Consider the following 27,840-nt stretch of genomic DNA (forward strand, 5'->3'; position numbering starts at 1 on the left):
CCAAATATTTATAAAGTACAAGCAAAATACCTTCAACATTCGATTTCCAGTCAAAAACATGCAGATTGGGTTCAGTCAAATGGTGTCCAGGGACGCTGAATGATGAAAAACGTCATATCCGGTTGTCATCCTATAGCATCCTATAGCATTTTACATATTTTTCAAATTTACCATTTTTGTGAAAGCTACATGTCCATAAGGTCTGATTCCAAAATGGGAGTTTGCTCTCTGCATGGGTTGGTCTGGTACTGCAAGCTATGTACTCGTATCGACGATGGGGATTCCTGTAAAAAAATTATGAGAATTGAAACAGTTTAGAAATAAAAATTTAAATATTTCAATGAAATTTGAACCTAGACTTTTGACTTTTACTTATAACTATAGTATAGTTAGTGTACTACAGGAAATATGAACAACTGAATTAAACTTGAAGATCAGGGGGAGATAACTCATATTCTTTACCCCACCCCCCCATTTTTGGAATATCTAGCAAAAAATATCCAGAACTGAAAATTTAAGCAAAGCAAAAAGTTCCAGAACTGGCTCATTCAATACTATAGATATATAACTTAGTAATCAAAACAATATCATAAAGAAAATGATTAACAACATATTATGTCATAATATATCTGATATAACACAGAGAAATGATGGTGCAGCTTTAAAAATATGGATACAAAATAGCCCCAAAAATTTCAAATTAGCCCATTGATTTTCTGAATGAGATGATTCTAAAATTACAAAAGTATACCAATGATGTGAAAAAAGGAATTATTAAACTCTGTACAGTCCTGTCAAGTCACAGAGTTCCATGTCAAGGACAGATAAAATACAGTCAGTGTCAAGTGAAAGAAAGTAATACGTGTTCTGTTCACTGTCTAAAATGTACACCAGTGTCACTGTCTAAAGTAAAACGTGTTACTGTCCAGTCCAAAGTGTACAACAATGGAAGGGTAATAACTGAATTTCACTGTACAGTCTCGAAAGAAAAATTAAGAAAGTATAATTACAAAGTGTCTGTAAAGTACAGTGTCAGAAAAAAAAACAAATTAACTCACAAGTAAATACTCAGGTCAATGGAAAGTAACTCTGTCTGTATTTTTACATGTCAAGTTAAGTATCGCTGTCAGTGTCAGAAAAGCTGTTTCAGTGTCAGTGTCGAAAGGCCAGAAAAAATAGATAGACTGTTCTGTACAGTCCAAAGTGTCGGTCAAAAAGTATAAATAGAGTGTTCTGTACAGTCCAGTGTCAAGAAAGTGTAATGAAAGTAATAATGTTTGTACAGTCAATGTCAAAAAAGTAATAGACGTGTTCTGTACTGTACTGTCAAGAAAATAAAGACGTGTCTGTAAGCCAATCCAGTGTAAGGTAATCAATGTACGTGTTGTACAAGTACAGTCCAATGTCAAAGTAATAGACGTGTAACCTGTACAGTCCAGTGTCATGAAGGAAAGTAATAGACGTGTTCTGTACACAGTGTCAAGGAACTGTTTAATAACGTGTTCTGTACAGTGAAAACTGTCAAGATAAAGTATAGTTTGTTCTGTACAGTCCATTGTCAAGGAAAGTAATAGACGTGTTCTGTATGTACAGTCCAGTGTCAAGGAAAGTAATAGACGTGTTCTGTACAGTCCAGTGTCAATGAAAGTAATAGACGTGTTCTGTACAGTAAGTGTCAAGGAAAGTAATAGAAGTGTTCTGTACAGTAGTGTCTGAAAATGAAAGTAAAAAGTAACAGTGTGTACAGTCACTGTGTAAGTAAGTCATAACGTGTTCTGTACAGTGTCAATGTAATAACGTGTTCTGTACAGTTGAAGAAAGTAATGTTACTGTACATGTTCTGTACAGTCAAGTGTACAGTCCTAAAATGAAAGTAAACAGTTTCTGTACAGTCCTGTGTGGAAAGTAATAGACGTGTTCTGTACAGTACCCAAATGAAAGTAATACGTGTGTTCTGTAATCCAGTGTCAAAAGTAATATTCTGATCGTGTTCTGTAAAGTTCATGTCAAGGAAAGTAATTGTACAGTCCTGTACTGTCAAACAAATACGTGTTCTGTACAGTCCAGTGTCAAGGAATTAATAGACGTTTCTGTACAGTCATGTCATGTGTCAAATTAAATAATAGACGTGTGTTCTGTACAGTCCATCAACCCAAAATAATAAACGTGTTCTGTACAGTCCACTGTAAAGTAAAGTAATAGAGTGTTCTTCAACAGTCATTTCAAGTCAATGAAATAATAGACGTGTTCTGTACAGTCAAATGGTGTCCAGGAAATGAAAAAATGTGTTCTGTATGTCTGTCAAGAAAGTATACGTGTTTTTACAGTCAAAGTCAAATTTAAAAGTTTTGGAAAGTACATGTCCATAAGGTCTGATTCCAAAATGGGAGTTTGCTCTGCTGCATGGGTTGGTCTGGTACTGCAAGACTGTGTCTGTACGTCCTCTGTCAATGAAATAATAGAATGAATTCCTGTAAAAAAAAACAGTGTTGAAGAAAGAAACAGTTTCTGTAAACAGTGTCAAAAAAGTAATAACGTATTTACAAGTGAAATTTGAAAGTAATAGACTTTTGTACTTTTACTGTAAGGAAAGTATAGTTAGTGTACTACAGTACATGAAAATGAACAAATTGAATTAAACTTGAATGTCAGGGGGAAAGATAACTCATATTCTTTACCCCCACCCCCCATTTTTGGAATAGTCTAGTCAAAAAAAATATCCAGAACTGAACATGTTAAGAAAGTAATAAAGTTCCAAAACTGTACAGTGTCAATACTATAGATATATAATAGTAAACAAAACAATATCTGTACAGTCCAGTGAAATGAAATAATAGACGTGTTCTGTACAGTAATATGTATAAGTCATAAAAAGTATCTGTACAGTCCACTGTCAAGACAGAGAAATATGGTGCAGTGTTTGTTTAAAATATGGACAAAAACAGCCCCAAAAATTTCAAAATGTTTCTGTACAGTCCACTGTCAATGAAATAATGAGTTTGTAAAATTACAAATGTATACCAATTGTAAAGTGTCAAGTAAAAACGTGTTCTGTACAATTCAAGGAAATAAAGATTCTCTGTACAGTCCACTGTCAAGGAAAGGACAGATAAAATCAAATCTAGAGTTCAACAGTTTGTTGAAAGGAAAGTAAAGACTGTTCTACAGTCTAAAGAAATCGTGGCTAACAGTAGAAAGAAAAAAATTTTGAAAAAAGTCCAGTGTCAAGAAATAATAAACTTATCTGTCAGTGTGTCTGTGATGAAAAGTATAGTCAGTTTACAAGATCTGGAAGAAAAAGAATTACACAATTCACCTCTAAAGTAATTTGCACTGTCACATCCACTGTCAAGGAAAGTAAAACCGTTTACCAGAGACCTACAAATGTACAGACAATGGAAGGGAGATAACTCGAATTTCAGTACGAGTAGTCGATCTCGAAAAATTAATAACACTGTTCTGTACAGTCCAGTGTCAAGATAATATATGTGTCTGTACAGTCCAGTGTCAAGAAAAAAAAGACGTGTTTGTACAGTCAGTGTCAAGGTAAAACGTGTACTCAGGTCAAGTGTATGGAAAGTAATAACGTGTTCTGTACAGTATTTTGTGAAATGAAAGTAGTTAACGTCCCCTTGTACAGTCTTCATGTCAAGAAAAGTAAAAGCTCTGTTCTGTACTGTCAGTGTCAAAAAGTACCATGTGTCAAAGCTCAGTGCTGAAAAAAAAGAAACGTGTTATAATAAGTAAACTGTAAATAAAAAGTCAAGAAAAGAATGAGTGTACAGTCCAGCTGTCAATGAAAAGTAAAACTGTACACAGTCAAAAAGTGTTTGTACAGTCCAGTGTCAATCGAGTAGTAATTCATGGTACACAGTGAAATGTCAAGGAGTAATGTGTTTCTGTACTGTTGGAGGAGGAACCCAGAGTATGTTCTGTCAAAATGAAAACCACCAGTCAGTACAGTCACTGTGTCCTGAATCTATTACCTATTCCTGACCAGTCTTAAACATTTAATTTTGAAAAAAAGAAGACTATACTGTTTCTGTACAGTCCAGTGTACAAGGAAAGTAAACCAATACACATGTCATGAAATATACATCCATATGATGAATTATATCAATGTATATTACGTGTTCTGTACAGTGTACTGTCAATGAATAAATAGATTGTACAAATGTCAATGAATAAATAGAGTACTGTAATATGGAAAGAAAGATTATACGTGTTGAATAAGTCCTACTGTCAAGTAATCAAGTAACTGTACATCACTGTGAAATAATAGCGTGACGTGTTTATAGAAAAAGGAAACTAAATATCATGTGAACTGTCAAGGACAATAACAGTATATATTCTAAGTCACCTGACTGTCTTAATTCTGTACCCCCCCCCCCAGGCCGTGACCCTAGTACAGCCCATACATCTGTCAATGAAAGTAATAGACACCCCTACTGCCCCAAGCCCCTGTGTCAAATCGTAAAAAACATCTTCTGTATACACTTTCAAAGATATTGTTCATGTGCTAAAATAACATATGTGTAATGTGTTGTTTTTTTTTTCCAAATTCAAAAAGTAAATACAGTGTTTTACAAGTTTACAGTGAAAGTAATCAAGACAGAAAGTCCAGTAAAAAAAAATAGTTCTGTACCCAAATGAAAAGTATAACGTGTTCTGTACAAGTGTCAAAAACCTTTAACAGTCAAATGTCTGTACAGTCCAGTGTCAAGGAAAGTATACATGTGATTCTGTACAGTCAGTGTCAAGGAAAATAATGTGTGTTCTGTACAGTCACTGTCAAGGAAAGTAATAGACGTGTGTTCTGTACAGTCCAGTGTCAAGGAAAGTTTAACAAATGTTTGTACAAAGTCCAACATGTCAAGGAAAGTAAGTAGACGTGTTCTGTACAGTCCACTGTCAAGGAAAGTAAAGACGTGTTCTGTACAGTCACTGTCATGAAAGTATGACTGTGTACTGCAGTGTCAAATGAAAGTAATGTGTTCTGTAAAGACAGTAAAGAAATAATTCGTGTTTCTGTACAGTCCACTGAAAAAGTAATAGACGTGTTCTGTACAGTCCACAGTGTCAATGAAAGTAATAACGTGTTCTGTACAGTCCAATGTCAAAGACGTGTTTAATTGTCAATGAAAGTAGATTTACTGTAGTCCAGTGTTTGAGTACGTGTTCTGTACTTTTAGTGTCAAAAGTATACGTGTAGTATACTACGTGTCAATGAAAGTAATAACGTGTTTGTACAACATGTCAAGGAAAGTATAAAGTGTTCTGTACAGTCCAGTGTCAAGGAAAGTAATAGACATTTTGTGTACAGTCCCACCCCCCAAAGAAAGTAATTTTGAAAGTTCTCAAAAAAGTCCAGTTCCAGAAAGTAAGACGTGTTCAAGTACAGTCAAGTGTTCAAGAAAGTAATAGATGTGTTCTGTACAGTCCAAATGTCAATGAAAGTAATATACGTGTTCTGTACAGTCAACATGTCAAAAAAGTAATAGATTTGTACAGTCAGTGTCAAGGAAAGTAATAGATGTTTTGTACAGTCAATGTCAAGGAAAAAATTTAAAGTAAGTAATAGTGTCAAGGAAAGTAAATACGTGTTCTGTACACATGTCAAGATGAAAGTAATAGAAATGTAAGTCACTGAAAAGAAAAAATAAAAGTGTTCTGTACAGTCCATGTGTCAAAAAGTAATAGATGTGTTCTGTACAAGGAAAGTAAACTGTAAAAAAATAAAAATGTGTTCTGTACAGTCCAGTGTCAAAAAAGTAATATTCGTGTTCTGTCAAGGAAAAACAGTCACAGTGTCAATGAAAGTAATAACTAGACGTGTTCTGTACAGTCCAGTGTCAAGGAAAGTAATAGACGTGTTCTGTACAGTCCACTGTCAAGAAAAAGTAATAGACGTGTGTTCTGTACAGTCAGTGTCAATGAAAGTAAAGACGTGTTCTGTACAGTCCACTGTCAAGAAAGTAATAGATGTGTTCTGTAAGTCCACTGTCAAGAAAAAGTAAAGACGTGTTCTGTACAGTCCAATGTCAAGAAAAGTAAAGACGTGTAACTGTTGTACAGTCCAGTGTCAAGAAAGTAATAGACGTGTTTGTCTACAGTACTGTCATGAAAGTCAATAATAAGTAAGGAAAGACATGTTTTGTACTGTACACTGTCAAGAAATTAATACGTGTTCTGTACAGTCAAGTGTCAAGGAAATAGTAGACGTGTTCTGTGTTCTGTAATGAAAGTAAAAAAATGTGAAATACAGTACAGTCAGTGTCAAGAAAGTAATAGAAAGTGTTAATGTACAGTCAGTTCAGTGTCAAGAAAGTAATAGACGTGTTGTGTACAGTCCAGTGTCAATGAAAGTATGACGTGTTCTGTACAGTCCAGTGTCAAGGAAAGGAAAGTAAAGACGTGTTCTGTAGACGTGTGTCTGAAAGTAGATGTTCTGTACAATGAAAGTCAAAAGAAGTAGTTTCTGTACAGTGTCAATGTCAAGAAAGTAAATAGACTGTGTTCTGTACAGTCCAGTGTCAATGAAAGTAATAAATACGTGTTCTGTACAGTCCAGTGTAAAAATGAAAGTAATAAAGACGTGTTCTGTACAGTCAATAAAAGGAAAGTAATAGACGTGTTCTGTACAGTCCAGTGTCAATGAAAGTAATAGACGTGTTTTTACTGTTCTGTACAGTCAGTGTCAAGAAAAAGTAATAGACGTGTTCTGTACAGTCCAGTGTCAATGAAAAAGTAATAGACGTGTTCTGTACAGTCCAGTGTCAATGAAAGTAATAGACATGTTCTGTACAGTCCAGTGTCAAGAAAAAGTAAAATAACGTGTGTACAGTCCATGTCAAGGAAAGTCAGTGTCTGAAAAAGTCAATAGAAGTAATGTTCTGTACAGTCGTGTTCTTGTCAAGGAAAGTAAAAGATGTTCTGTACAGTCCTAGTGTCAATGAAAGTAATAGACGTGTCTGTTCTGTACAGTTGTGTGTCAAAAAAAAAAAAGACATGTGTTCTGTACAGTCCAGTGTCAATGAAAGTAATAAGACGTGTTCTGTACAGTCCAGTGTCAAGAAAGAAAGTGTAATAAGTGTGTTCTGTACAGTAATCTGTCAAAAAGTAAATGTAGTCTGTGTAGTCCAGTCAGTGGAAAGTAATAGACGTGTTCTGTACAGTCCACTGTGTCAAAAGTGAAAGTAATAGAATGTTCTGTACAGTCCAGTGTCAATGAAAGTAATAGACATGTTCTGTACAGTCCAGTGTCAAGAAAAGCAATAGACATTTTCTGTAAAGTCCAGTGTCAATAAAAGTAATAGTAGTGTTCTGTACAGTCCAGTGTCAAGGAAAGTAATAGACGTGTTCTGTACAGTCCACTGTCAAGGAAAGTAATAAACGTGTTCTGTACAGTCCAGTGTCAATGAAAGTAAGTGTGTTCTGTACAAGTGTCAAGAAAGTAAGTACAGTTTTTGTTCTACAGTCCAGTGTCAAAAAAGTAATAGACGTGTTTGTAGTGTACAGTACAGTGAAAGTGAAAATAACGTGTGTGTACTGTCAGTGTGAAAAGTAAGTCAGTACATGTCAAAAACAAATGTAAGTGTTGTTCTGTACAGTCCAGTGTCAATAAAAGTAATAGACATGTTCTGTACAGTCAGTGTCAATGAAAAGTAAATAAAGTGTTCTGTACAGTCATAGTGTCAAGAAAAGTAATAGACGTGTTCTGTACAGTCATCACTGTCAATGAAAAGTAATAGACGTGTTCTGTGTCCACAGTAAAAAAGTATAATAGAGTGTTCTGTCCCCAGTCCACTGTCAAAAAGTAATAACGTGTTCTGTACAGTCCATGTCAAAGTAATAGATTTCGTGTTCTGTACAGTCAGTGTCAAGGAAAAGTAATAGACGTGTGTCTGTACAGTCCACTGTCAATGAAAGTAATAGACGTGTTCTGTCAGTGTAGTGTCCTGTAAGTCCAAAAAGAAATGAAAGAATACATACTTGTCAAGAAAAACTTACAGTCAAGTGTCAAGTTGAAATTCCGCACTGTTCAAAAAGTCCAATGTACAGTAAACAGTTCACAGTCAGTGTCAAGAAAGTAATAGAAGTGTTCTGTACAGTCAGTGTCAATGAAAAGTAATAGACGTGTTCTGTACTGTCCAGTGTCAAGGAAAGTAATACATGTTTTACATGTACATGTCATTGTCAAACCCAAAGTAATAAAGTTTGAAACTGACAAGAAATAGTAATAGACGTGTCAACAGTCCAAAGTCAAGGAAAGCTAAAACATTTTCTGTACAGTCAATGAAAAATCATGTCCAACAGTCCATGTCAATGAAAGTAATTGACGTGTTTGTACAGTCAGTCAATGTCAGGAAAGTAATAGATGTTCTGTACAGTCCATGTCAAGGAAAGTAATAGACATTCTGTACAGTATTTGTCAATGAAAAATTACAGTACCATTTTTGGAAAGTACATGAAATAAGGTCGTGTTGATTCCAAAATGGGAGTTTGTCTCTGTTCTGCATGGGTTGTCAAGTACTGTAAAGCTGTTGTACTCGTACTGTCTCGTAAGAAAGTAATGAAATTAAGTACAAAAATGTAAGAAAAGTAATGAGAATTGAAACAGTTTCAAAAAAGTAATGTTTTAAATATTTCAATGAAATTTGAACCTAGACTTTTGACTTTTACTTATAACTATAGTATAGTAGTAGTTCTGTACACAGGATTCATGACAATGAAATTAAACTTGTACAGTCAGTCAGGAAAGTAATATACGTTATTCTTTACCCCCCCACCCCCAATTTTTGGAAAGTAATAGCAAAACATATCCAGTCAAAAAAATAGACGTGTTCTGTACAAAATTTAAGCAAGTGTCAAGGAAAAATCAAAGTTCCAAACTGGCTCAATACTGTCAAGATAGATATATAATAGTAATAAAACAATAGAATATCAATAAAGAAATGATGTAACATGTCAAGGAAATTATGTCATAATATATCTGATATAACACAGAGAAATTGTGTGCAGTGAAAAAAAATACAACAGTCCAATGTCAAAAAAAAATGTTCTGTTTGCCCAGTGTCAAAAATTTCAAATTCTGTACAAATGTCAATTTTAATGAAGTACAAAATGAAAGTTATAATTCTGTAAAATTAAAAAATGTAAATACCAATTGATGTCAAGGAAAAAAATTATAACCTCTGAAAATTCAAGTGAAAGGAAAGTAATAAACGTGTTCTGTACAGTCAACATTTGAAGTGAAAAACTGGAAAAACTTAAGAATCGTGTTTCTGTACTATTCAAGAAAGTAAAATAACTGTTTGTCCAGTGTGAAAAACTTAGATGTTCTGTCACAGTCAGTGTTGAAATGTACTAGTCAGTTACAAGATCTGGAAAGAAGTGAAAGAATTCCACAATTCACCTCTGTTTGCACAGTCCACTGTCAAATGAAAGTAATAGACGTGTTTACCAGAGACCTACAAAGTACAGACAAGGAAAGTAATAATAAAACTCGAATTTTCTGTCGACTATCCATCTCGAAGAAAAATTAATAACACTGATAATTGAACCAAAAGAGGTATATGAGAGAGTACAAATATAAGAAAAAAAAAAAACAAATTATCTCAAATAAATACTCAGGTCAATTTATGGAAAGGTAACTCTGTCTAGTATTTTCAGTGAAAGTAAAATGAGTTAACTCCCCTTGGCGCTGTCTTCATGTCAGGAAAAAAAGCTGTTAAAAACTGTCAAGAAAAAAAGTGTACAGTCCATGTCAAGCTCAAAGCTCGGCTGAAAAAAAAGAAATAAATAAATGAATAAATAAACCAAAAAAAAAAAAAAAATGTTCTGTAAAGTTCAATGAAAAATAACGTGATTAATGAACACAAAAACAGAAAGTGTTTTATATAGATCGATTAGGGTTCATGGCCATTTAAGGATGTGTCAATAGAAGTACTTGTTCTGTAACCCAGTGTCAAAAAAAAAACCACCGTCCTACAGCCTGAATCTATTACCTATTCCTGACCAGTCTTAAACATTTAACGTGTTTAGTGAAAAAGAAGACTATACTGTACATCCACTGTCAAGAACCAATAACGTGTACATACATCCATGTCAATGAAAGTAATATATATATATACAATGTCAAGAAAGTAATAGAGTTTTGTACAGTCCATGTCAAAAAAATAGAAAAATATAGATGTCAAAAAATAGTAAAGAGATAAGTGTCAAAAAAGTAAATATGACTGTACAATAACTGTCTAATCACAGTGTGTCACAGTGTCAAGAAAGTAATAGACGTGTTCTGTACAAATCCAGTGTCATTGAAAGTAATAGACGTGTTCTGTACAGTCACTGTCAAGAAAGTAGACGTGTTCTGTTTCCAGTCACTGTCAAGGAAAGTAATAGACGTGTTCTGTACAGTCCCAGTGTCAAGGAAAGTAATAGACGTGTTCTGTACAGTCAAGTCAAAAGTAATACATCTTCTGTCTGTACATCACTTCAATAAAAGTAATTGTTCTGTGTCATCTGGTGTGAAAGTAATAAAACATTGTGTAAGTGTGTGTAGTAATTTTTCAACAAAAGTCCTGTCAAGTAAAGTTTACAGTGTGTACAGTATCAGTGTCAAGAAAAAGAAACGTGTTCTGTACAGTCCGTACTAGAAATAATAACTACCAAATATACAGAAAGTAAAAAAGTACAAGCAAAATACCTTCAACATTCGACAGTCCAGTCAAAAGTAACATGCAGTGTTTGTACAGTCAGTCAAATGGTGTCCAGGGACGCTGAATGACGGAAAAGTAATATCCGTGTTGTACAGTCCTATAGTCAAGAAAGCATAATAGACAAAATTTACTATCATTTGAAAATATACGTGTTCTGTACAGTCCACTGTCAAGGAAAGTAAATGGACGTGTGTCTGTCTCTGTCACATGGGTTGGTCTGAAAGTAATAGACTGTGTTCTGTACAGTCCAGTAAAAAGAAAGTAAGAGAGTAATCTGTACAAAGTCCAGTGTTAAAATAAAAATTTAAATATGTCAATGTTTAAAATAGTACTTTCAAGGAAAGTAATAGAACGTTTTCTGTACAGTCAACTAAAGAAAGTCTTAGACAGTACTGTCAGAATGTGAAATATGACAATTGAATTAATAATGAAAGTGAAAAAAAGTACATGTGTTCTGTTACAATGTCAAAGAAAGAAAAATAGACGTGTCACTGTGTCAAGAAAGTCAATGAAAAAAACGTTTCTTGTACCATGTCAAGAAAGTAATAGACGTGTTCTGTACAGTTACTTAAAAAAGTAATAGATGTGTTCTGTACAGTCACAGTGTCAAAAAATAATTTCAGAAAAAAGTAAATGAAATTGTTCTGTACAGTCCATGTCAAGATAGTAATAACGTGTGTTTGAAACATTATGTCTCTATGAAATGTGTAATAATATCATGTGTTCTGTACAGTCCAATCAAGAAAAAAAAAGTATTCTGTAACTGATATTATGTACAGTAGTGTCAATCAAAATAATAATAGTGTTCTGTACAGTCCACTGTCAAAAATAGAAGTGTTCTGTACAGTCCAAATAGAACAATGTTCTGTACAATTTCCTGTCAATGAAAGTAATAGACGTGTTCTGTACAGTCCAGTACTGTCAATTGATGAAAGTAATAGACGTGTTCTGTACAGTCCAGTGTCAAGGAAAGTGAAAATAGACGTGTTCTGTACAGTCCAGTGTCAATGAAAGAAAGTAATAGAACTGGTCTGTAGTCAGTGTCAAGGAAAGTAAATGTCTGTAATGAAAGTGTAACGTGACAGTACCACTGTCAAAAGGAAAGTAATAGACATGTGTCAGTAAGTCCAGTGTCAAGAGTAAAGTAAAGTGTGTTCAGTACAGTCAGTGTCAAGTGAAAGTAAGTGACGTGTTCTGTACAGTCATGTGTCAAGGAAAGTAATAGACGTGTTCTGTACAGTCCAGTAAAAAGAAAGTAATAGACTGTGTTCAGTACATGTCCAGACGTGTTGTCAAGTGTCAAAAGTAATAACATGTTCTGTACAGTCCATGTCAAGGAAATTAAGACGTGTTCTGTCAAAGAGTAATTTCTGAAAATGTACAGTCCAGTGTCAAGAAAAAAAAACGTGTTTCTAAAATGTATTCTGTGTAAAGTAATAAAAGTGTCAAGAAGTTAGTAAAAGACGTGTTCTGTACAGTCCACTGTCAAGAAAAAGTAATATACATGTTCTGTACAGTCCATGTCAATGAAAGTGTTAAACTGTCATGCCCAAAAGTACCAAAAGTAAGTGTCAAAGTGTTCTGAAAACAAAGAAATGTAAACAGTTAAATACATGTAAAAAAAGACGTGTTCTGTACATAAAAAGTACTGAAATTAATGTAACAGTCCAGTGTCAATGAAAGTAAATAAAGTGTTCTGTTTTATATTGTGTGGTCAATGAAAGTAATAAACGTGTTTGTACAGTTCAGTGTCAATGAAAGTAATAACGTGTTCCAATATGTCAAGTAAATGAGTTTTCAAGTCTGGTCACCTGTCACTAATTTTGAAGAATGGCATCTCGCATACCTGTGAATAAAAGAAATAAAGATCTACCATCTTGCTAAACTTTTATGTGGGGGGTGCCATCTTATGTTGAATTCCGCACCAAAAATTGACCAAAATATTCATGAAATTCTAATATTGATTACCTCCCCCTGTCAGACACACACTTGACAGAATTTTAAAATTTCTTTATATATTTTACATCTACATGTATTGCCCAACCCACACATTAAACATTTGAAACTGATGCACCCTGGATACCCAATCAGCAGGCTCCGAAACATTCACCTCTCTATGAAATCTTGTGCCCAAAAGGGGATTTCCAGGAATCTATTTTTGGTTTGATTCTGCGGTCCCTATAGCATTTTACATATTTTTCAAATTTACCATTTTTGGAAAGCTACATGTCCATAAGGTCTGATTCCAAAATGGGAGTTTGCTCGCTGCATGGGTTGGTCTGGTACTGCAAGCTGTGTACTCGTATCGACAATGAAGATTCCTGTAAGAAAAATTATGAGAATTGAAACAGTTTTGAAATAAAAATTTAAATATTTCAATGAAATTTGAACCTAGACTTTTGACTTTTACTTATAACTATAGTATAGTTAGTGTACTACAGGGAAATATGACCAATTGAATTAAACTTGGAGGTCAGGGGGAGATAACTCATATTCTTTACCCCCACCCCCCATTTTTGGAATTTCTAGCAAAAAATATCCAGAACTGAACAATTAAGCAAATCAAAGTTCCAGAACTGGCTCAATACTATAGATATATAACTTAGTAAACAATAGAATATCATAAAGAAATGATTATAACATATTATGTCATAATATATCTGATATAACACAGAGAAATTACGGTGCAGCTAATAAAATATGGATACAAAATAGCCCCAAAAATTTCAAATTTGCCCTGATTTTCTGAATCAGATGATTCTAAAATTACAAATGTATACCAATTGATGTAAAAAAGGGAATTATTAACCTCTGAAGGATTCCAAGGACAGATAAAATCAAATCTAGAGCAACATTTGCACCCGAAAAACTGGACAGAACTAAAGAATCGTGGCTATTAGAAAGAAAATGATTTTGAAAAATAGAATTAAACTTATCCTTCACTCACATATTGATGTATACTAGTCAGTTACAAGATCTGGAAGTAAAAGAATTACACAATTCACCTCTAAATTTGCACCATCTCACTGCTAAAAAAACCCGTTTACCAGAGACCTACAAATGTACAGACAATGGAAGGGGATAACTCGAATTTCACTCGACTATCGATCTCGAATAAATTAATAACACTGATAATTGAACCAAAGAGGTATATGAGAGAAATATATAGAGAAAAAAAAACCAAATTATACTCACAATTAAATACTCAGGTCAATTATGGAAAGGTAACTCTGTCTAGTATTTTCATGAAATGAGTTAACTCCCCTTGGCGCTGTCTTCATGTCAGGAAAAAGCTGTTAAACTGGTCGGCCCAAAAGGTACCATGGTCAAAGCTCGGCTGAAACAGAAGAAATGTATAAATTAATAAATAAATGACTAAAATGAAAGAGTTAAATAGCTGATTAATGAACACAAAAACAGAAAGTGTTTTATATAGATCGATTAGGGTTCATGGCCATTTAAGGATGTGTCAATACTTGGAGGAACCCAGAGTATCAAAATAAAAACCACCGTCCTACAGCCTGAATCTATTACCTATTCCTGACCAGTCTTAAACATTTAATTTTGAAAAAGAAGACTATACTGTTTATTTTACAGAACCAAACAACACTATATCCATTTGATGAATTTATATATAAAATATTTGACTTACATATACAGATAAATAGAATAGTGATTATGATAAATAGATAGATACAGGGAAAGAGATTATTAGGCTTGAATAACTCCTAATCACAGAGTATCACGCGAATTCAGAGAAGTTTACTAAATATCATTGAAATACACATCATATTCTAAATATTCTAAGTCACCAGACTTCTTACATGTACCCCCCCCCCCCCCCCCCCCCGGGCCAAGACCCTAGCCCCTGTGTCATACTGCCCCAAGCCCCTGTGTCATAATCGTGACAAAAACATCTTCTGTATAATCACTTTCTGAGATATTGGTTCATGTGCTAAGCTATATTAACAACATATGTGTAATGTGATTTTTTTCAACAAAATCCACCAATTTACAGTGTCGTTATCAAGACAGAAAGGCCTCCGTACTAAAAATAGCTACCAAATATTTATAAAATACAAGCAAAATACCTTCAACACTCGATTTCCAGTCAAATACATGCAGATTGGGCTCAGTCAAATGGTGTCCAGGGACGCTGAATGACGGAAACGTCATATCCGGTTGTCATCCTATAGCATTTTACATATTTTTCAAATTTACCATTTTTGGAAAGCTACATGTCCATAAGGTCTGATTCCAAAATGGGAGTTTGCTCGCTGCATGGGTTGGTCTGGTACTGCAAGCTGTGTACTCGTATCGACAATGAAGATTCCTGTAAGAAAAATTATGAGAATTGAAACAGTTTTGAAATAAAAATTTAAATATTTCAATGAAATTTGAACCTAGACTTTTGACTTTTACTTATAACTATAGTATAGTTAGTGTACTACAGGGAAATATGACCAATTGAATTAAACTTGGAGGTCAGGGGGAGATAACTCATATTCTTTACCCCCACCCCCCATTTTTGGAATTTCTAGCAAAAAATATCCAGAACTGAACAATTAAGCAAATCAAAGTTCCAGAACTGGCTCAATACTATAGATATATAACTTAGTAAACAATAGAATATCATAAAGAAATGATTATAACAATATTATGTCATAATATATCTGATATAACACAGAGAAATTACGGTGCAGCTAATAAAATATGGATACAAAATAGCCCCAAAAATTTCAAATTTGCCCTGATTTTCTGAATCAGATGATTCTAAAATTACAAATGTATACCAATTGATGTAAAAAAGGGAATTATTAACCTCTGAAGGATTCCAAGGACAGATAAAATCAAATCTAGAGCAACATTTGCACCCGAAAAACTGGACAGAACTAAAGAATCGTGGCTATTAGAAAGAAAATGATTTTGAAAAATAGAATTAAACTTATCCTTCACTCACATATTGATGTATACTAGTCAGTTACAAGATCTGGAAGTAAAAGAATTACACAATTCACCTCTAAATTTGCACCATCTCACTGCTAAAAAAACCCGTTTACCAGAGACCTACAAATGTACAGACAATGGAAGGGAGATAACTCGAATTTCACTCGACTATCGATCTCGAATAAATTAATAACACTGATAATTGAACCAAAGAGGTATATGAGAGAAATATATAGAGAAAAAAAAAACAAATTATACTCACAATTAAATACTCAGGTCAATTATGGAAAGGTAACTCTGTCTAGTATTTTCATGAAATGAGTTAACTCCCCTTGGCGCTGTCTTCATGTCAGGAAAAAGCTGTTAAACTGGTCGGCCCAAAAGGTACCATGGTCAAAGCTCGGCTGAAACAGAAGAAATGTATAAATTAATAAATAAATGACTAAAATGAAAGAGTTAAATAGCTGATTAATGAACACAAAAACAGAAAGTGTTTTTATATAGATCGATTAGGGTTCATGGCCATTTAAGGATGTGTCAATACTTGGAGGAACCCAGAGTATCAAAATAAAAACCACCGTCCTACAGCCTGAATCTATTACCTATTCCTGACCAGTCTTAAACATTTAATTTTGAAAAAGAAGACTATACTGTTTATTTTACAGAACCAAACAACACTATATCCATTTGATGAATTTATATATAAAATATTTGACTTACATATACAGATAAATAGAATAGTGATTATGATAAATAGATAGATACAGGGAAAGAGATTATTAGGCTTGAATAACTCCTAATCACCAGAGTATCACGCGAATTCAGAGAAGTTTACTAAATATCATTGAAATACACATCATATTCTAAATATTCTAAGTCACCAGACTTCTTACATGTACCCCCCCCCCCCCCCCCCCCCGGGCCAAGACCCTAGCCCCTGTGTCATACTGCCCCAAGCCCCTGTGTCATAATCGTGACAAAAACATCTTCTGTATAATCACTTTCTGAGATATTGGTTCATGTGCTAAGCTATATTAACAACATATGTGTAATGTGATTTTTTTCAACAAAATCCACCAATTTACAGTGTCGTTATCAAGACAGAAAGGCCTCCGTACTAAAAATAGCTACCAAATATTTATAAAATACAAGCAAAATACCTTCAACACTCGATTTCCAGTCAAATACATGCAGATTGGGCTCAGTCAAATGATGTCCAGGGACGCTGAATGACGGAAACGTCATATCCGGTTGTCATCCTATAGCATTTTACATATTTTTCAAATTTACCATTTTTGGAAAGCTACATGTCCATAAGGTCTGATTCCAAAATGGGAGTTTGCTCGCTGCATGGGTTGGTCTGGTACTGCAAGCTGTGTACTCGTATCGACAATGAAGATTCCTGTAAGAAAAAATTATGAGAATTGAAACAGTTTTGAAATAAAAATTTAAATATTTCAATGAAATTTGAACCTAGACTTTTGACTTTTACTTATAACTATAGTATAGTTAGTGTACTACAGGGAAATATGACCAATTGAATTAAACTTGGAGGTCAGGGGGAGATAACTCATATTCTTTACCCCCCACCCCCCATTTTTGGAATTTCTAGCAAAAAATATCCAGAACTGAACAATTAAGCAAATCAAAGTTCCAGAACTGGCTCAATACTATAGATATATAACTTAGTAAACAATAGAATATCATAAAGAAATGATTATAACATATTATGTCATAATATATCTGATATAACACAGAGAAATTACGGTGCAGCTAATAAAATATGGATACAAAATAGCCCCAAAAATTTCAAATTTGCCCTGATTTTCTGAATCAGATGATTCTAAAATTACAAATGTATACCAATTGATGTAAAAAAGGGAATTATTAACCTCTGAAGGATTCCAAGGACAGATAAAATCAAATCTAGAGCAACATTTGCACCCGAAAAACTGGACAGAACTAAAGAATCGTGGCTATTAGAAAGAAAATGATTTTGAAAAATAGAATTAAACTTATCCTTCACTCACATATTGATGTATACTAGTCAGTTACAAGATCTGGAAGTAAAAGAATTACACAATTCACCTCTAAATTTGCACCATCTCACTGCTAAAAAAACCCGTTTACCAGAGACCTACAAATGTACAGACAATGGAAGGGAGATAACTCGAATTTCACTCGACTATCGATCTCGAATAAATTAATAACACTGATAATTGAACCAAAGAGGTATATGAGAGAAATATATAGAGAAAAAAAAAAACAAATTATACTCACAATTAAATACTCAGGTCAATTATGGAAAGGTAACTCTGTCTAGTATTTTCATGAAATGAGTTAACTCCCCTTGGCGCTGTCTTCATGTCAGGAAAAAGCTGTTAAACTGGTCGGCCCAAAAGGTACCATGGTCAAAGCTCGGCTGAAACAGAAGAAATGTATAAATTAATAAATAAATGACTAAAATGAAAGAGTTAAATAGCTGATTAATGAACACAAAAACAGAAAGTGTTTTATATAGATCGATTAGGGTTCATGGCCATTTAAGGATGTGTCAATACTTGGAGGAACCCAGAGTATCAAAATAAAAACCACCGTCCTACAGCCTGAATCTATTACCTATTCCTGACCAGTCTTAAACATTTAATTTTGAAAAAGAAGACTATACTGTTTATTTTACAGAACCAAACAACACTATATCCATTTGATGAATTTATATATAAAATATTTGACTTACATATACAGATAAATAGAATAGTGATTATGATAAATAGATAGATACAGGGAAAGAGATTATTAGGCTTGAATAACTCCTAATCACAGAGTATCACGCGAATTCAGAGAAGTTTACTAAATATCATTGAAATACACATCATATTCTAAATATTCTAAGTCACCAGACTTCTTACATGTACCCCCCCCCCCCCCCCCCCCCCGGGCCAAGACCCTAGCCCCTGTGTCATACTGCCCCAAGCCCCTGTGTCATAATCGTGACAAAAACATCTTCTGTATAATCACTTTCTGAGATATTGGTTCATGTGCTAAGCTATATTAAAAAACATATGTGTAATGTGATTTTTTTCAACAAAATCCACCAATTTCAGTGTCGTTATCAAGACAGAAAGGCCTCCGTACTAAAAATAGCTACCAAATATTTATAAAATACAAGCAAAATACCTTCAACACTCGATTTCCAGTCAAATACATGCAGATTGGGCTCAGTCAAATGGTGTCCAGGGACGCTGAATGACGGAAACGTCATATCCGGTTGTCATCCTATAGCATTTTACATATTTTTCAAATTTACCATTTTTGGAAAGCTACATGTCCATAAGGTCTGATTCCAAAATGGGAGTTTGCTCGCTGCATGGGTTGGTCTGGTACTGCAAGCTGTGTACTCGTATCGACAATGAAGATTCCTGTAAGAAAAATTATGAGAATTGAAACAGTTTTGAAATAAAAATTTAAATATTTCAATGAAATTTGAACCTAGACTTTTGACTTTTACTTATAACTATAGTATAGTTAGTGTACTACAGGGAAATATGACCAATTGAATTAAACTTGGAGGTCAGGGGGAGATAACTCATATTCTTTACCCCCACCCCCCATTTTTGGAATTTCTAGCAAAAAATATCCAGAACTGAACAATTAAGCAAATCAAAGTTCCAGAACTGGCTCAATACTATAGATATATAACTTAGTAAACAATAGAATATCATAAAGAAATGATTATAACATATTATGTCATAATATATCTGATATAACACAGAGAAATTACGGTGCAGCTAATAAAATATGGATACAAAATAGCCCCAAAAATTTCAAATTTGCCCTGATTTTCTGAATCAGATGATTCTAAAATTACAAATGTATACCAATTGATGTAAAAAAGGGAATTATTAACCTCTGAAGGATTCCAAGGACAGATAAAATCAAATCTAGAGCAACATTTGCACCCGAAAAACTGGACAGAACTAAAGAATCGTGGCTATTAGAAAGAAAATGATTTTGAAAAATAGAATTAAACTTATCCTTCACTCACATATTGATGTATACTAGTCAGTTACAAGATCTGGAAGTAAAAGAATTACACAATTCACCTCTAAATTTGCACCATCTCACTGCTAAAAAAACCCGTTTACCAGAGACCTACAAATGTACAGACAATGGAAGGGAGATAACTCGAATTTCACTCGACTATCGATCTCGAATAAATTAATAACACTGATAATTGAACCAAAGAGGTATATGAGAGAAATATATAGAGAAAAAAAAAAACAAATTATACTCACAATTAAATACTCAGGTCAATTATGGAAAGGTAACTCTGTCTAGTATTTTCATGAAATGAGTTAACTCCCCTTGGCGCTGTCTTCATGTCAGGAAAAAGCTGTTAAACTGGTCGGCCCAAAAGGTACCATGGTCAAAGCTCGGCTGAAACAGAAGAAATGTATAAATTAATAAATAAATGACTAAAATGAAAGAGTTAAAGTAGCTGATTAATGAACACAAAAACAGAAAGTGTTTTATATAGATCGATTAGGGTTCATGGCCATTTAAGGATGTGTCAATACTTGGAGGAACCCAGAGTATCAAAATAAAAACCACCGTCCTACAGCCTGAATCTATTACCTATTCCTGACCAGTCTTAAACATTTAATTTTGAAAAAGAAGACTATACTGTTTATTTTACAGAACCAAACAACACTATATCCATTTGATGAATTTATATATAAAATATTTTAATTACCCCAACCCTGAAATAGAATAGTGATTATGATAAATAGATAGATACAGGGAAAGAGATTATTAGGCTTGAATAACTCCTAATCACAGAGTATCACGCGAATTCTGAGAAGTTTACTAAATATCATTGAAATACACATCATATTCTAAATATTCTAAGTCACCAGACTTCTTACATGTACCCCCCCCCCCCCCCCCCCCGGGCCAAGACCCTAGCCCCTGTGTCATACTGCCCCAAGCCCCTGTGTCATAATCGTGACAAAAACATCTTCTGTATAATCACTTTTGAGATATTGGTTCATGTGCTAAGCTATATTAACAACATATGTGTAATGTGATTTTTTTCAACAAAATCCACCAATTTACAGTGTCGTTATCAAGACAGAAAGGCCTCCGTACTAAAAATAGCTACCAAATATTTATAAAATACAAGCAAAATACCTTCAACACTCGATTTCCAGTCAAATACATGCAGATTGGGCTCAGTCAAATGGTGTCCAGGGACGCTGAATGACGGAAACGTCATATCCGGTTGTCATCCTATAGCATTTTACATATTTTTCAAATTTACCATTTTTGGAAAGCTACATGTCCATAAGGTCTGATTCCAAAATGGGAGTTTGCTCGCTGCATGGGTTGGTCTGGTACTGCAAGCTGTGTACTCGTATCGACAATGAAGATTCCTGTAAGAAAAATTATGAGAATTGAAACAGTTTTGAAATAAAAATTTAAATATTTCAATGAAATTTGAACCTAGACTTTTGACTTTTACTTATAACTATAGTATAGTTAGTGTACTACAGGGAAATATGACCAATTGAATTAAACTTGGAGGTCAGGGGGAGATAACTCATATTCTTTACCCCCCCCCCATTTTTGGAATTTCTAGCAAAAAATATCCAGAACTGAACAATTAAGCAAATCAAAGTTCCAGAACTGGCTCAATACTATAGATATATAACTTAGTAAACAATAGAATATCATAAAGAAATGATTATAACATATTATGTCATAATATATCTGATATAACACAGAGAAATTACGGTGCAGCTAATAAAATATGGATACAAAATAGCCCCAAAAATTTCAAATTTGCCCTGATTTTCTGAATCAGATGATTCTAAAATTACAAATGTATACCAATTGATGTAAAAAAGGGAATTATTAACCTCTGAAGGATTCCAAGGACAGATAAAATCAAATCTAGAGCAACATTTGCACCCGAAAAACTGGACAGAACTAAAGAATCGTGGCTATTAGAAAGAAAATGATTTTGAAAAATAGAATTAAACTTATCCTTCACTCACATATTGATGTATACTAGTCAGTTACAAGATCTGGAAGTAAAAGAATTACACAATTCACCTCTAAATTTGCACCATCTCACTGCTAAAAAAACCCGTTTACCAGAGACCTACAAATGTACAGACAATGGAAGGGAGATAACTCGAATTTCACTCGACTATCGATCTCGAATAAATTAATAACACTGATAATTGAACCAAAGAGGTATATGAGAGAAATATATAGAGAAAAAAAAAAACCAAATTATACTCACAATTAAATACTCAGGTCAATTATGGAAAGGTAACTCTGTCTAGTATTTTCATGAAATGAGTTAACTCCCCTTGGCGCTGTCTTCATGTCAGGAAAAAGCTGTTAAACTGGTCGGCCCAAAAGGTACCATGGTCAAAGCTCGGCTGAAACAGAAGAAATGTATAAATTAATAAATAAATGACTAAAATGAAAGAGTTAAATAGCTGATTAATGAACACAAAAACAGAAAGTGTTTTATATAGATCGATTAGGGTTCATGGCCATTTAAGGATGTGTCAATACTTGGAGGAACCCAGAGTATCAAAATAAAAACCACCGTCCTACAGCCTGAATCTATTACCTATTCCTGACCAGTCTTAAACATTTAATTTTGAAAAAAGAAGACTATACTGTTTATTTTACAGAACCAAACAACACTATATCCATTTGATGAATTTATATATAAAATATTTGACTTACATATACAGATAAATAGAATAGTGATTATGATAAATAGATAGATACAGGGAAAGAGATTATTAGGCTTGAATAACTCCTAATCACAGAGTATCACGCGAATTCAGAGAAGTTTACTAAATATCATTGAAATACACATCATATTCTAAATATTCTAAGTCACCAGACTTCTTACATGTACCCATCCCCCCCCCCCCGGGCCAAGACCCTAGCCCCTGTGTCATACTGCCCCAAGCCCCTGTGTCATAATCGTGACAAAAACATCTTCTGTATAATCACTTTCTGAGATATTGGTTCATGTGCTAAGCTATATTAACAACATATGTGTAATGTGATTTTTTTCAACAAAATCCACCAATTTACAGTGTCGTTATCAAGACAGAAAGGCCTCCGTACTAAAAATAGCTACCAAATATTTATAAAATACAAGCAAAATACCTTCAACACTCGATTTCCAGTCAAATACATGCAGATTGGGCTCAGTCAAATGGTGTCCAGGGACGCTGAATGACGGAAACGTCATATCCGGTTGTCATCCTATAGCATTTTACATATTTTTCAAATTTACCATTTTTGGAAAGCTACATGTCCATAAGGTCTGATTCCAAAATGGGAGTTTGCTCGCTGCATGGGTTGGTCTGGTACTGCAAGCTGTGTACTCGTATCGACAATGAAGATTCCTGTAAGAAAAATTATGAGAATTGAAACAGTTTTGAAATAAAAATTTAAATATTTCAATGAAATTTGAACCTAGACTTTTGACTTTTACTTATAACTATAGTATAGTTAGTGTACTACAGGGAAATATGACCAATTGAATTAAACTTGGAGGTCAGGGGGAGATAACTCATATTCTTTACCCCCACCCCCCATTTTTGGAATTTCTAGCAAAAAATATCCAGAACTGAACAATTAAGCAAATCAAAGTTCCAGAACTGGCTCAATACTATAGATATATAACTTAGTAAACAATAGAATATCATAAAGAAATGATTATAACATATTATGTCATAATATATCTGATATAACACAGAGAAATTACGGTGCAGCTAATAAAATATGGATACAAAATAGCCCCAAAAATTTCAAATTTGCCCTGATTTTCTGAATCAGATGATTCTAAAATTACAAATGTATACCAATTGATGTAAAAAAGGGAATTATTAACCTCTGAAGGATTCCAAGGACAGATAAAATCAAATCTAGAGCAACATTTGCACCCGAAAAACTGGACAGAACTAAAGAATCGTGGCTATTAGAAAGAAAATGATTTTGAAAAAAAAGAATTAAACTTATCCTTCACTCACATATTGATGTATACTAGTCAGTTACAAGATCTGGAAGTAAAAGAATTACACAATTCACCTCTAAATTTGCACCATCTCACTGCTAAAAAAACCCGTTTACCAGAGACCTACAAATGTACAGACAATGGAAGGGAGATAACTCGAATTTCACTCGACTATCGATCTCGAATAAATTAATAACACTGATAATTGAACCAAAGAGGTATATGAGAGAAATATATAGAGAAAAAAAAAACAAATTATACTCACAATTAAATACTCAGGTCAATTATGGAAAGGTAACTCTGTCTAGTATTTTCATGAAATGAGTTAACTCCCCTTGGCGCTGTCTTCATGTCAGGAAAAAGCTGTTAAACTGGTCGGCCCAAAAGGTACCATGGTCAAAGCTCGGCTGAAACAGAAGAAATGTATAAATTAATAAATAAATGACTAAAATGAAAGAGTTAAATAGCTGATTAATGAACACAAAAACAGAAAGTGTTTTATATAGATCGATTAGGGTTCATGGCCATTTAAGGATGTGTCAATACTTGGAGGAACCCAGAGTATCAAAATAAAAACCACCGTCCTACAGCCTGAATCTATTACCTATTCCTGACCAGTCTTAAACATTTAATTTTGAAAAAGAAGACTATACTGTTTATTTTACAGAACCAAACAACACTATATCCATTTGATGAATTTATATATAAAATATTTGACTTACATATACAGATAAATAGAATAGTGATTATGATAAATAGATAAATACAGGGAAAGAGATTATTAGGCTTGAATAACTCCTAATCACAGAGTATCACGCGAATTCAGAGAAGTTTACTAAATATCATTGAAATACACATCATATTCTAAATATTCTAAGTCACCAGACTTCTTACATGTACCCCCCCCCCCCCCCCCCCCCGGGCCAAGACCCTAGCCCCTGTGTCATACTGCCCCAAGCCCCTGTGTCATAATCGTGACAAAAACATCTTCTGTATAATCACTTTCTGAGATATTGGTTCATGTGCTAAGCTATATTAACAACATATGTGTAATGTGATTTTTTTCAACAAAATCCACCAATTTACAGTGTCGTTATCAAGACAGAAAGGCCTCCGTACTAAAAATAGCTACCAAATATTTTATAAAATACAAGCAAAATACCTTCAACACTCGATTTCCAGTCAAATACATGCAGATTGGGTTCAGTCAAATGGTGTCCAGGGACGCTGAATGACGGAAACGTCATATCCGGTTGTCATCCTATAGCATTTTACATATTTTTCAAATTTACCATTTTTGGAAAGCTACATGTCCATAAGGTCTGATTCCAAAATGGGAGTTTGCTCGCTGCATGGGTTGGTCTGGTACTGCAAGCTGTGTACTCGTATCGACAATGAAGATTCCTGTAAGAAAAATTATGAGAATTGAAACAGTTTTGAAATAAAAATTTAAATATTTCAATGAAATTTGAACCTAGACTTTTGACTTTTACTTATAACTATAGTATAGTTAGTGTACTACAGGGAAATATGACCAATTGAATTAAACTTGGAGGTCAGGGGGAGATAACTCATATTCTTTACCCCCACCCCCCATTTTTGGAATTTCTAGCAAAAAATATCCAGAACTGAACAATTAAGCAAATCAAAGTTCCAGAACTGGCTCAATACTATAGATATATAACTTAGTAAACAATAGAATATCATAAAGAAATGATTATAACATATTATGTCATAATATATCTGATATAACACAGAGAAATTACGGTGCAGCTAATAAAATATGGATACAAAATAGCCCCAAAAATTTCAAATTTGCCCTGATTTTCTGAATCAGATGATTCTAAAATTACAAATGTATACCAATTGATGTAAAAAAAGGGAATTATTAACCTCTGAAGGATTCCAAGGACAGATAAAATCAAATCTAGAGCAACATTTGCACCCGAAAAACTGGACAGAACTAAAGAATCGTGGCTATTAGAAAGAAAATGATTTTGAAAAATAGAATTAAACTTATCCTTCACTCACATATTGATGTATACTAGTCAGTTACAAGATCTGGAAGTAAAAAAATTACAATTCACCTCTAAATTTGCACCATCTCACTGCTAAAAAAACCCGTTTACCAGAGACCTACAAATGTACAGACAATGGAAGGGAGATAACTCGAATTTCACTCGACTATCGATCTCGAATAAATTAATAACACTGATAATTGAACCAAAGAGGTATATGAGAGAAATATATAGAGAAAAAAAAAAACAAATTATACTCACAATTAAATACTCAGGTCAATTATGGAAAGGTAACTCTGTCTAGTATTTTCATGAAATGAGTTAACTCCCCTTGGCGCTGTCTTCATGTCAGGAAAAAGCTGTTAAACTGGTCGGCCCAAAAGGTACCATGGTCAAAGCTCGGCTGAAACAGAAGAAATGTATAAATTAATAAATAAATGACTAAAATGAAAGAGTTAAATAGCTGATTAATGAACACAAAAACAGAAAGTTTTTTATATAGATCGATTAGGGTTCATGGCCATTTAAGGATGTGTCAATACTTGGAGGAACCCAGAGTATCAAAATAAAAACCACCGTCCTACAGCCTGAATCTATTACCTATTCCTGACCAGTCTTAAACATTTAATTTTGAAAAAGAAGACTATACTGTTTATTTTACAGAACCAAACAACACTATATCCATTTGATGAATTTATATATAAAATATTTGACTTACATATACAGATAAATAGAATAGTGATTATGATAAATAGATAGATACAGGGAAAGAGATTATTAGGCTTGAATAACTCCTAATCACAGAGTATCACGCGAATTCAGAGAAGTTTACTAAATATCATTGAAATACACATCATATTCTAAATATTCTAAGTCACCAGACTTCTTACATGCCCCCCCCCCCCCCCCCCCCCCGGGCCAAGACCCTAGCCCCTGTGTCATACTGCCCCAAGCCCCTGTGTCATAATCGTGACAAAAACATCTTCTGTATAATCACTTTCTGAGATATTGGTTCATGTGCTAAGCTATATTAACAACATAGTGTAATGTGATTTTTTTCAACAAAATCCACCAATTTACAGTGTCGTTATCAAGACAGAAAGGCCTCCGTACTAAAAATAGCTACCAAATATTTATAAAATACAAGCAAAATACCTTCAACACTCGATTTCCAGTCAAATACATGCAGATTGGGCTCAGTCAAATGGTGTCCAGGGACGCTGAATGATGAAAACGTCATATCCGGTTGTCATCCTATAGAGACCGCAGAACCAAATGATTTCGCTATATACGATATATTAACGTTTGCCGCTGTCAAGGTTAAATGGAGTTTTCAAGTCTGGTCACCTGTCACTAATTTTGAAGAATGGCATCTCGCATACCTGTGAATAAAAAGAAATAAAGATCTACCATCTTGCTAAACTTTTATGTGGGGGGGGCCATCTTATGTTGAATTCCGCACCAAAAATTGACCAAAATATTCATGAAATTCTAATACCATCAATTGATTTTTAAGAAAGAGATGTTGAAAATAAGACAAAATAGACAACATTCATATTAGATGCAATGACATTTTCCATTACTTTAAAACGTAGTTTATACGACAGTCATTTTGTTCTACACATCAACATCGCATGCCTCTTATACTCAACCTTTCCTCCATCAACCATCCTTCCTCAAGCTCACGTGTTACCTCTCCCGACAACAAGGAACTCTCACATCAAAATCTTAGTAGAGACCTCTCATACACCTAACAACGTAAGAGTATCAAGTCGAAAACCACCCTCGACACTCCAGGGGTTACTATCACTGACGCGATATCATGTTGATATTACGCCAATGGTATATAGTAACCCCTTGTCCAGGAGTTTCAAGGGAAACAAACGTAAATGTAAGTGTAGTATTAGTACACTGTAACAATCTCCATGTGTGTCAGGTAAAACTAGGGGAAGGCCAATAGGGGTTTAGGGGAGCTTTGATTACACGTTGGTACATTGTGCACCTGTGTTTGAAAGCGAACAAATACACGCCACCAGAATGTTTGCTTCATATTATATAGCAACAGAAATCGATCTTTCTAAATATTCATATTTTAAATATATGT

At 34.0% G+C, this 27,840-nt stretch overlaps 1 long non-coding RNA gene across 2 annotated transcripts; it reads right to left on the minus strand.

Annotated features, from left to right (window-relative positions):
- Positions 1-12,509: 12,509 nt before the first annotated feature.
- Positions 12,510-27,166, minus strand: LOC138311827 (uncharacterized). Of its 2 annotated transcripts, XR_011206752.1 has the most exons (16): positions 26,892-27,166; positions 25,998-26,139; positions 24,881-25,122; positions 23,984-24,125; positions 22,866-23,107; positions 21,973-22,114; positions 20,856-21,097; positions 19,961-20,102; positions 18,843-19,084; positions 17,946-18,087; positions 16,826-17,067; positions 15,928-16,069; positions 14,810-15,051; positions 13,914-14,055; positions 12,928-13,039; positions 12,510-12,564 (listed from the first exon to the last, which is right to left on the minus strand). It is a non-coding gene; the product is annotated as an uncharacterized lncRNA (long non-coding RNA). The 2 variants fall into 2 exon arrangements; XR_011206751.1 differs by lacking the exon at positions 12,510-12,564 and having other exon boundaries at positions 12,579-13,039.
- Positions 27,167-27,840: the final 674 nt, after the last annotated feature.

Source organism: Argopecten irradians, unplaced genomic scaffold, assembly GCF_041381155.1.
Source record: "Argopecten irradians isolate NY unplaced genomic scaffold, Ai_NY scaffold_0131, whole genome shotgun sequence".
Lineage (NCBI taxonomy): Eukaryota > Metazoa > Mollusca > Bivalvia > Pectinida > Pectinidae > Argopecten > Argopecten irradians.